General features: G+C 31.9%; 1 long non-coding RNA gene across 1 annotated transcript; it reads left to right on the top strand.

Moving 5' to 3' along the window:
• Positions 1-7,411: 7,411 nt before the first annotated feature.
• Positions 7,412-10,829, top strand: LOC124368635. The gene is made up of 3 exons (XR_006922975.1): positions 7,412-7,498; positions 9,379-9,429; positions 10,743-10,829. It is a non-coding gene; the product is annotated as an uncharacterized LOC124368635 (long non-coding RNA).
• The last annotated feature ends 460 nt before the right edge of the window (positions 10,830-11,289 follow it).

Raw genomic sequence — 11,289 nt, 5'->3', positions numbered from 1 at the left:
TATGAGTAGGCCGTTTATTTGTAAGAAAAAGTTTATTTATGAGAAAGTTATTTTTATGTCCTTTGTATTATCATAAGTGTTTAAAGACAATAAAGATTTCTTGATTCTTTGATTAATTCTAAATCTAGATGATTGATTTAGGCCCTCTGCCCAACAAACTTCCTGGACTTGTGACCAATGGTTACATGACTCCAGGGTACGAGATGGTCCGAGAGGCTGAAAGTGGAAAGGCCTCTCCAGACAACGTACTGAACATGTCTTACTCTCCCATGTTCTTTCCTAGCAACCGACCCGATATGAATCCAGCCCGGTTCCCTCACCTGAGTTACCAAGGTAAACCGTATTGTTTTGTTTCATATCCTCTATCTTTATCCATTTGATTAGACATAAATGTAGACCCTACAAATCATGGCTTGAAAAAGCAAGACAAAATATATAAACCCCTACTCCCAGATAGATGATGAAAGCAAACAATTGTACAATGTCAGATCGATCCAATACAAATACAGTAGTTCCTCAATATACCAACACAATTCAAACCAGACACGAGTCAGTATAGTAAAAAACCGAATTATTGAAGTCAACTGAAATACACATTTAAATTAAATAATAGTATTGTTACTCAAAAAGTCAATTCTTTTCTTTTACCTCTAAAAACTCCACTTTCATCGGCATTATAAACCTGGTCAAGACCAAGTTTCAAATCACTGAGAACTTTTAGAAAGTTTTGTTCATAAAGCTCAACCACTGATTCATAAACAAAGGAGTAATAAAATGTTGATTCCAATATCAGATAATATTTCAAACCACAAATAAAGTCATACTACAGTACAGCCTTACTGTTTTACTATCATTAAATATAGAGTACAACATTTATCAATTTAACACACTACAAATACTTACCACCAATAAATTATGAACGACACAATAAGCACACACAAAAATCACCAAAATATCTCACAAACTTCCTCTATTATATGAGTAGCCTACACTATTCAAAAACAGAAAAACAATGCTGTTAAATACACTGTCGTTATGAGCTGGGATCGCAAATTGACAACTATAATGATACCTGCCTTTGTCTTCTGGCCAGATTGCTGGGGGGACCAGACTGGTGCAAGGTTGGACTATAGAGAGACTACTTTATATTAGCTTTATACATTTAGTTTACACAGGTTAATAATAATTCATGTGAAACACTATCCAAAGCTTATGTTGGATTCATAAACATACTTTTCTATCATTAGAGTCTAGTATCTGATTTTACAAATAATACTAACATCCACCACTGATATTTCCTTCCTAAGACCAAATTGTTCACTATATAAATGAATATATATATATATATTATATATATATATATATATATATATATATATTTGTAAACAATTAAAAATTGTTGCGTTAGAAATACGCAGAAGAATTGTGGATTCATAAGGATTATTTTATTTATGAGTATAATCTGTTCACTTTAGATTCTTTTACATAAGGTTATTTTTTGATAACCTGTGATATTGGTACCTACTTTAATTTTTTAATAATTAATATTTTTTTAGTATTTATATCTCCTGTTATTAATTTATTGTTGTTACATTTATTTTATTGTTATTTTTTATTTGATATCCATTTATTGTTATTTATTTACTATTTAATATAAACTTCATATAATGTTTTAGATGTGTTATATGTATTTAACGAGATGCTGCTAACACCATATTTACTTTTTTTGTTTTTAAAGAACTAATTGTGGCATTATTCACATTACCATATATATACTTATAGCTAATTTTGTAAATGTCTAATCATTACACTTGTTTTGTGGGATATTAAAGGTGTGATATGAGTAAGGCCGTTTATTTGTAAGAAAAAGTTTATTTATGAGAAAGTTATTTTTATGTCCTTTGTATTATCATAAGTGTTTAAAGACAATAAAGATTTCTTGATTCTTTGATTAATTCTAAATCTAGATGATTGATTTAGGCCCTCTGCCCAACAAACTTCCTGGACTTGTGACCAATGGTTACATGACTCCAGGGTACGAGATGGTCCGAGAGGCTGAAAGTGGAAAAGGCCTCTCCAGACAACGTACTGAACATGTCTTACTCTCCCATGTTCTTTCCTAGCAACCGACCCGATATGAATCCAGCCCGGTTCCCTCACCTGAGTTACCAAGGTAAACCGTATTTTTTTGTTTCATATCCTCTATCTTTATCCATTTGATTAGACATAAATGTAGACCCTACAAATCATGGCTTGAAAAAGCAAGACTGAAAATATATAAACCCCCACTCCCAGATAGATGATGAAAGCAAACAATTGTACAATGTCAGATCCAATACAAATACAGTAGTTCCTCAATAAACCAACACAATTCAAACCAGATATGAATAAAACCAAATTGCTCGCTATATGAAGTCTGTCCAACAAATAAATAAGCTTGTGCAAGCAAACAGCCATGACACAGACTGTAGTCCCACCTACTGGCGGCACTACTTGCCTGAGACCCAGTGAGCCGTCAGTGCTTGGCGGATTGTCAAACTGTGCTTATGGAGCTAGTTATGTTAGATTCTTTTGTCCTTGTTTTTACTATTTGTTGAAAATGGAAATTGATGAAATCACAGAGCAGCGAATCAATATCCGTATTTGGTGAAGTGCGATTAAAGTTATCAAGAAATTACTGAAATGTTGACAGCTTTTTACGGTGATAATTCCCTGAAGAAAACATCCATTTTTCAAGAGGATAACCATTTTAAAGATTGCTGACAAGATGTCACGGATGATGCAAAGCCAGGACAACCTTCAACGACCTGTTTCGACAACATTGATCATGTACTGTCCCTTGTCCTAATGAATTGTAGAAATACTGTCCGAATTATAGCTAATGGATAGAATCTAGAAAAATTAACTGTGCACACTATTTTACCCAAACATTTGAGTTAAAAAAATCATGCCCAAGCTGTTGACACCAGATGAAAAGTTGAAAAGAGCTGAATGTGTTACAGACTGGAAAAATTCACCATGACAATGCACTTGCACATTTAGCATTGATTGTTCACCAGTTTCTGAAAAAAATTCCATAACCATCCTGGTCATCTTATACACCAGATATTGCCCTCTGTGACTTTTTCTTTTTTCTAAAATGCAAATAAGATGAGGGGACGTCACTGGGAATATAAGTACACAATAAAGGCACAAATGATGAGAAAATTAAAAAGCATAACTGACAATGAATACATGTTGGGCAGAATAAACATTTGAAGAATTAGCCTAAACTGTTAGAAGATGTTCCCTTTTCTATTTTCACTACAACATAAATTTAAAAAAAATTATAAAATATACAAACATTTTTCTTGGCCTATCTTATTGTTATTTATAAATAGTCAACACCTAATAAAAATGATTTAACAATATATATATATATTTAAATAATTAAACAATTTTGCGGTAGAAATATGCAGAAGAATTGTGGGTTAAACTTTTTCTAATATGAAGCCAATTATGCCCAATCCGGCCTCAAACTTGGGACCAATAACAACTGCCAGTTTCCCTATCTCTATAAATAAATAAAAACGCAAACATAAATATACCTAAACTAAACTAATTAGAGTGCTTTCTCCTTCCTTCTTCATCCATTAAAATGGAAATTTCATCCCACACAAGTTCCTCCAAAATTGCTTCTCTTCCCCTTCTAAAGAAAACGGACATCCTGGACAGCAGTGCAGAGAGCTGGCAGCTGATCACTAATAGAGAGGAAAGATAAGTTAGAGCAGCAGTGGCAAGTCACTAGTCCACAGCATCTCCAGATTATTAGGAATGTCAGCGTATGGGTTGTTGATGTAGTGAGGAATTCATAATGGCAGTCGATGAGGCCTGTTGTCCACCATCTGGACCCGAGGCAGTCTTAAATATTCCACTGACTGTAGTTACTGTCAGAATTAGGCCACAGACAAGACAAGCAAAGGCTAAGGGTCCAATAATACTATCTTAGATAGATTTCTTCAGTAACAAAACTTAAATAAATGACAAAACAATTTTATTCCTCATAAGCTGCAAATAAAACCATAATTAATAAATTATTATTAAAATAAGTATTTCATATGAGTTGTCAAAAGGTTTCCCTAACCTCAAGGTGTGAATGAAAAAACTGACATGATAATTAAGTCTATTAGCTGAAAATAAGTCTAAAGCGCTGTGGCAAGTTATTAACAGTGAGAGGAAAAAAGTCATAATCGAGAGCCAGCTCAACTCCTGCTTAACATAGAAGGACAAATAACTAGCGATCCATATAAAGTTTCCAACCATTTGAACTATTACTTAACATAGCAGAAAATACTCTCAACTCACAACTAAGACCCCCAAAATGAACTACCCCTCACCTACCTGTCTCAAACTATGACTTAACACAACTACCTCTCACTAACGAACAAGAAATTGAAGCCATAATAAAAAGCATTAATCTTAAAACATTAGCCAGACTCGATGAAATTTCAGCAAAACTATTAAAACACTGTAGTAAAGCTTTAATACCACCTGTAGTCAGCATAACACATCTATCCCTAAGCCATGGACATTGCCCCTCAGATCTAAAACAAAGCAAGGTATACCCCAATCTAAAAGGTGGATCCAATACTGAGGCAGGCAACTACAGACCAATATCGTTAGTTCCAACATTCTCCAAGGTGATCAAAAGAGTAGTCTTGAAAAGACTGATGGACCACTGCCAATTCCACAATATGCTGACAGAAGATCAACACGGCTTTGTCAAAGGAAGGTCAACAACATCAGCTATGATCAAACTGGCAGAATTCATCATCAACGCCATGGAGGAAGGTAATATGATTACTGGTATCATGTTGGATTTCAGTAAAGCCTTTGATTGCTTGGCGCACGAACTGATTCTTAATATAATCGAACAACTTGGAGTTAAAGGACAGGCAAAAGAATGGTTGAGGAGTTACCTGGAAGGAAGAAGTCAGATTGTTGAGATACAAACCACACAAAATGGCATAACTCAAGTAACAAGATCAAAGCCTCTTCCAATCAGCAGGGGAGTACCACAGGGCTCTGTATTGGGGCCAGTCATGTTCATCCTCCTGACGAACGACATGCCACAATACCTAGGCACACACTGTACCACTCTAATGTATGCCGATGACACAACACTGTTGGTGTCTGAATCATCCTCAAACAACCTAGCTGTCAATTCATAAATTGCACTGAACATGGCTTACCAGTATTGTAACGAGAATGATTTAGTAGTTAACACTGATAAGACCAAACAGCTTTCTTTTTGGAAGAAGAAATGTTGAAATTACAGCACTTCGGAAGTAAAATTGGAATCTCATACCAAGTTACTTGGAATGCTAGTTGACAACAACTTGCAAAGGAATGATCATATTGAGAATCTTTTCAAGAAACTAAGTTCATGCCTGTACATTTTAAAAAGAATCAAGCATATTAGCGATGAAGTCACAACTAAAGTTGCGTACCACGCTCTGTTCGATTCGCACATGAGATATGGGCTCATAGTCTGGGGAGGAACAACAACAAGAAACCTTAATCGAATTCTGCTGCTTCAGAAAACAGCCATGAGAATAATGTCAGGACTGGGTCCTAGAGAGAGCTGCAGAAATCTTTTTCCCAGCCAAAAGGTTTTAACAATAGTTGGTTTATACATCCGAGAAGTTATTATGTATGTTGACAAGGAACATCCACAACAAGGCCACACCATCCATAGACATAACACTCGCCATGCATTAGATTTCCACCTGCCCCTTCACCACACCTCACAGTTTGAAAAGAAACCATCTTACATAGGCCAAAAGCTGTTCAACCTTCTACCAGACAACATGAAGAGGCTCCAAGGACAGAAGCTGAAAACGACCCTAACCAGATGGCTCATCAACAGACCATTCTACTCCGTGGATGAATTCCTGGAATGGAGAAGAAGACAAAACCAACACAACTTGACCAATCTGTGTAGAAATTTTAACACGTGTACATTTCTCAAAGAAATTGTAATAAAGATTATTGAATATTGACTATTGACTATTATTATGGTAAAGTATGATTTTTCCCTAGGTACTATTATAGTGCAATAACTAAGCAACTACATTTTAAAGAAATTTCATTTATTTAGTTTTACTTACAGAATAAATACATTCAAACTATTGTTTTCATATTTTCCCCTTTCTGTGTCATTCATTCTATTGAAATTCTAGAATTATGACTCTGTTGACTGTAACAACATGCAGTATATATGTAAAATCTGATTCAGAAATTACTACACAATATGATTAGACATGCAAAGATTAATAATAACATGAATTATTTACACATTCATTATTTTTTTATTAATAGAGCAATAGTGTAAAATGTAAATATTCCAATAAATACCAGTGATACATTTTTGCCTTGATTCATCATGAAAATTTGTTTTATATGAATCTTAAGAAATTGCTGCCATTGATCTTGATAAAAACTGGAAATATGATACCAATAGCCCTTAGTTTAATTCAAAAATGTATTGTTTAGCTTGTACTTAATGTCACAATTCATTCATCTTCAGAAAAAAAATTAAATTTGAGAATCATGACTTTGTTGACTGTAAAAATATGCAGTATATATATATATATATATATATATATATATATATATATATATATATATATATATATATATATATATATATATATATATATATATATGTACAATTGTAAAATCTGATTCAGAAATTACTAAACAATATGATTATATATGTAAAATTTTAATAATAACATTAATTATTATCACATGCAATTTACAATAACACTCTTAAAGGGGAGGAATGTTAATGATTCTTATTCCCTCTTTACATTGAAAAATAAACTGAAACTATCGTTGGTGTGTAGTGTAGTTTGTTTTCATCAATCCTGATTTTCCATGCTAATTTCCTAAATATGGTACCAATAACCCTTAGTTTAATTAAAAATTGACTATTTAGGTTGTACTTAAATAAATCCATTTCTTGTTGTAATTTTCCTTAAGGCTGTAGTATATAAATGTTTTGAAAATCTCATAAACATATTTATAATTGACAAAAGTCCAAAAAACATAAAATACATTAAGAAATGACTTGTAATTAATACTTTTAAAATTTTTCCGAGCATTCTTAGCCAATGGGTTGTCCACAAGGAGTTATAAAAAGAACTATGTAGCCTGTGAAAGCAGGAAAATGTGCAATTAATAAAGCAAATAATTTAGAAGTTGCTCATAGTAAATGTACTTCTCAAAAAAATAAAATGGTGTGTAGTGTTGTTGCTGATTAATCTGCTTTCGTACTTATGAAGTAAACATATATTGGCTTATAAACCTTTTTGTTATACTTTGCAACTACAACCTTGATGGATATAAATAAGATATTTATTTTTTGTTGTAGGTGTTGGGCAAAACAAAGCTTCAAAACGCTCGTATCCACAGAAGGACCCGAGAAGTGATAAAGAAAATGATAGGCGAAAATGTAAGTTTTCTCTTAATTTAGTAATTTATGAGCTGACACAAACTGTACAAACTATAAAAAAATATAAACAAATTATAGTTTTATTTACATACCATTTTTACATCAAACTATGATTTTTCCCTAGTTAATATTACATTGTCCTTGCAAAAAATAAACAACTTCATTTGTAAGAGATTTCTTTTATTTGTTTTTCTTGCGGTATAAATACATTGAACCTATTTTTGTTTCATAGTATCCCCTTTCTGAGTCATTCATTCTGTTGAAATTCGAGAATCATGATCGTTGACTGTAACTATATGCAGTATGTTTTAAATTCTGGTTCAGAAATTACAAAACAATATGATTAGACATGCAAAAATTATTAATAGCATTAATTACTCACTCATGCAATTCACAATAACATTCTCAAAGGGGGAGGAATTTTGCAACTGGTTAATTATGAATCGCCAATTTCATAAATACCTTTTATTCACGGACGAAGCTCAATTTACTCGAGATAGCATCAGTAACCTTCGCATTGAACGTACTTAAGCAGAAGGCAATTCACATAGCACTATTGAATTTAACTTTCAATACAGATTTAGTGTAAATGGTGTTGCCTTCTTTACTATCAGTTAATAGGACCGTTCATTCTCCGACAGCATCTAAATTGCAACATTTACCTGGAATTCCCTAGAGAACAATTACCACAATTATTAGAAGATGTTCCATTAGCATCAAAATGCAATATATACTAAGAGCACGATGGTGCTCCTGCCCACTTCTCATGTAATGTAACTGTATACTTAAACAAGTAGTTTCCCGGGCGATGGATTGGTCGCGGTGGACCACACACCTGGCCGCCAAGATCACCAGATCTAACGCAGTTAGATTTCTGTGTATGGGGTTGGATGAAGAATCTAGTATACCATAAAAAAGTTAATACGCAGAAAGAGTTGTTTGATCATATTGCAGATGCCGCCGCACAAATCAAGAATAACCATGGAGCGTTGCGGAGGGCTACACGATCAATCCAAAAGCGAGCTGCTAATTGTATTCACATATAAGGACAGATTTTGTAAAACTTTCTCTAAATTTTACTTCAAACATTATTAAGCTTACGAATAATTTTCTGTCATTAAATTTCGTTATTTGTTTTTCTACACAATGGGTGTTGGTAGTAGAATTAAATTTAAAAACTATTATTTCATTGTAATTGCCTTATTGTACACAATTTTCTTTAGTATTACATTTTCTACAATTTTCTGTGTAACAATTTGTTTTTATTACCTATTTAATAAATTAATTGTACGTTAAACATAAAAAATAGTTTTTTGAATGCTCTTTTCTGTGTTTTACATAGTAAATCTTAAATAATAAGAGAGATACAGTTATGGAACAAACTTTATTCAATTTATCATGTCAATTAGAAGAAGTTAAAATTTATCATGTCAAAAACCATTAGAAAAAAACTGCATTTGTCTCTAAATCCCTCTTCCGAAACTCCCAGCAAATGTTCATTTAACCTCAGGTACCAAATTGTGGGTGAAATCTTTTGTTGGCCGTTACTCAGTAACAAAGCATTTTCGGACTTATGTTTATATGAACTTTTTTTCATTATTTTTTTACAGTATAATAAGCTTAGAAAGTGCCGGTAACACTACGCGAATCTCCCTGTATATAGATTGTGAAAGACGGAAATGTGCAACTAGTTAATCAAATAATCTAAATGTTGCTCATGGTAAATGTAATCCTCAGATAATAAAATAGAGTGTAATGTTTCTGCTAATTAATCTGCAGCTGTATTTTTGAGGCAAACATATATTGGGGTAATTTTTTTTATAGGCATGGTAACTACTATCCTGAGAGATAGTAAGTAATATGATGATTGTTTGTTGTAGGCATGTATCCCCAAGCAAACGGAGGAGGCCACATTCCCCTTTATTTTACAGGTAAGTGGCTAAAATTTAAGTTTTCCTTATAATTGTGTAATTTATAAGTTTGCTCAAGCTGTATAAAATGTATATAAAATCATGGTTTTATTTATTTATGTTATTAATATGGCAAACTATAATTATTTTAGCTCTCATATTTTCCACTTTCTGCATCATTCAACTTGTGTTGAAATAAGAGAACTATAACTTTGTTGACTCTATAACAATATGCAATGTAGTTGTAAAATAAGGTTCAGAAATTACTTTTCTTTATTAGGTAATCATTTATTGGCGATAAAACGATTTAGAAATAGGCAAGTGGTGAAAATTTAAGTTTTACTCATACTGTAGTTTTGTAATTGATGAGGATACAACCAGTATAATCTGTATAAAAAGATTATAAACAATTGTGGTTTTATTGAGACCTACATGGCATTATTATAGCAAAGTATGATTTTTCCCTAGGTACTATTATAGTGCAATAACTATGCAACTACATTTTTAAGAACTTTAATTTATTTAGTTTTACTTGCAGAATAAATACATTCAAACTAATGTTTTCATATTTTCCCCTTTCTGTGTCATTCATTCTATTGAAATTCTAGAATTATGACTCTGTTGACTGTAACAACATGCAGTATATATGTAAAATCTGATTCAGAAATTACTACACAATATGATTAGACATGCAAAAATTAATAATAACATGAATTATTTACAAATTCATTATTTTTTTATTAATAGAGCAATAGTGTAAAATGTAAATATTCCAATAAATACCAGTGATACATTTTTGCCTTGATTCATCATGCAAATTTGTTTTATATGAATCTTAATGTTAATAAATTGCTGCCATTGATCAATAACCCTTAGTTTAATTAAAAATTGACTATTTAGGTTGTACTTAAATAAATCCATTTCTTGTTGTAATTTTCCTTAAGGCTGTAGTATATAAATGTTTTGAAAATCTCATAAACATATTTATAATTGACAAAAGTCCAAAAAACATAAAATACATTAAGAAATGACTTGTAATTAATACTTTAAAAATTTTTCCGAGCATTCTTAGCCAATGGGTTGTCCACAAGGAGTTATAAAAAGAACTATGTAGCCTGTGAAAGCAGGAAAATGTGCAATTAATAAAGCAAATAATTTAGAAGTTGCTCATAGTAAATGTACTTCTCAAAAAATAAAATGGTGTGTAGTGTTGTTGCTGATTAATCTGCTTTCGTACTTATGAAGTAAACATATATTGGCTTATAAACCTTTTTGTTATACTTTGCAACTACAACCTTGATGGATATAAATAAGATATTTATTTTTTGTTGTAGGTGTTGGGCAAAAAAAAGCTTCAAAACACTCGTATCCACAGAAGGACCCGAGAAGTGATAAAGAAAATGATAGGCGAAAATGTAAGTTTTCTCTTAATTTAGTAATTTATGAGCTGACACAAACTGTACAAACTATAAAAAAATATAAACAAATTATAGTTTTATTTACATACCATTTTTACATCAAACTATGATTTTTCCCTAGTTAATATTACATTGTCCTTGCAAAAAATAAACAACTTCATTTGTAAGAGATTTCTTTTATTTGTTTTTACTTGCGGTATAAATACATTGAACCTATTTTTGTTTCATAGTATCCCCTTTCTGAGTCATTCATTCTGTTGAAATTCGAGAATCATGATCGTTGACTGTAACTATATGCAGTATGTTTTAAATTCTGGTTCAGAAATTACAAAACAATATGATTAGACATGCAAAAATTAATAATAGCATTAATTACTCACACATGCAATTCACAATAACATTCTCAAAGGGGGAGGAATTTTGCAACTGGTTAATTATGAATCGCCAATATCATAAATACCTT

This window comes from Homalodisca vitripennis, chromosome X, assembly GCF_021130785.1.
Source record: "Homalodisca vitripennis isolate AUS2020 chromosome X, UT_GWSS_2.1, whole genome shotgun sequence".
Taxonomy (NCBI): Eukaryota; Metazoa; Arthropoda; class Insecta; order Hemiptera; family Cicadellidae; genus Homalodisca; species Homalodisca vitripennis.
Note: the sequence above shows the minus strand (reverse complement) of the source record. Positions and strands in the feature narration are given on the sequence as shown.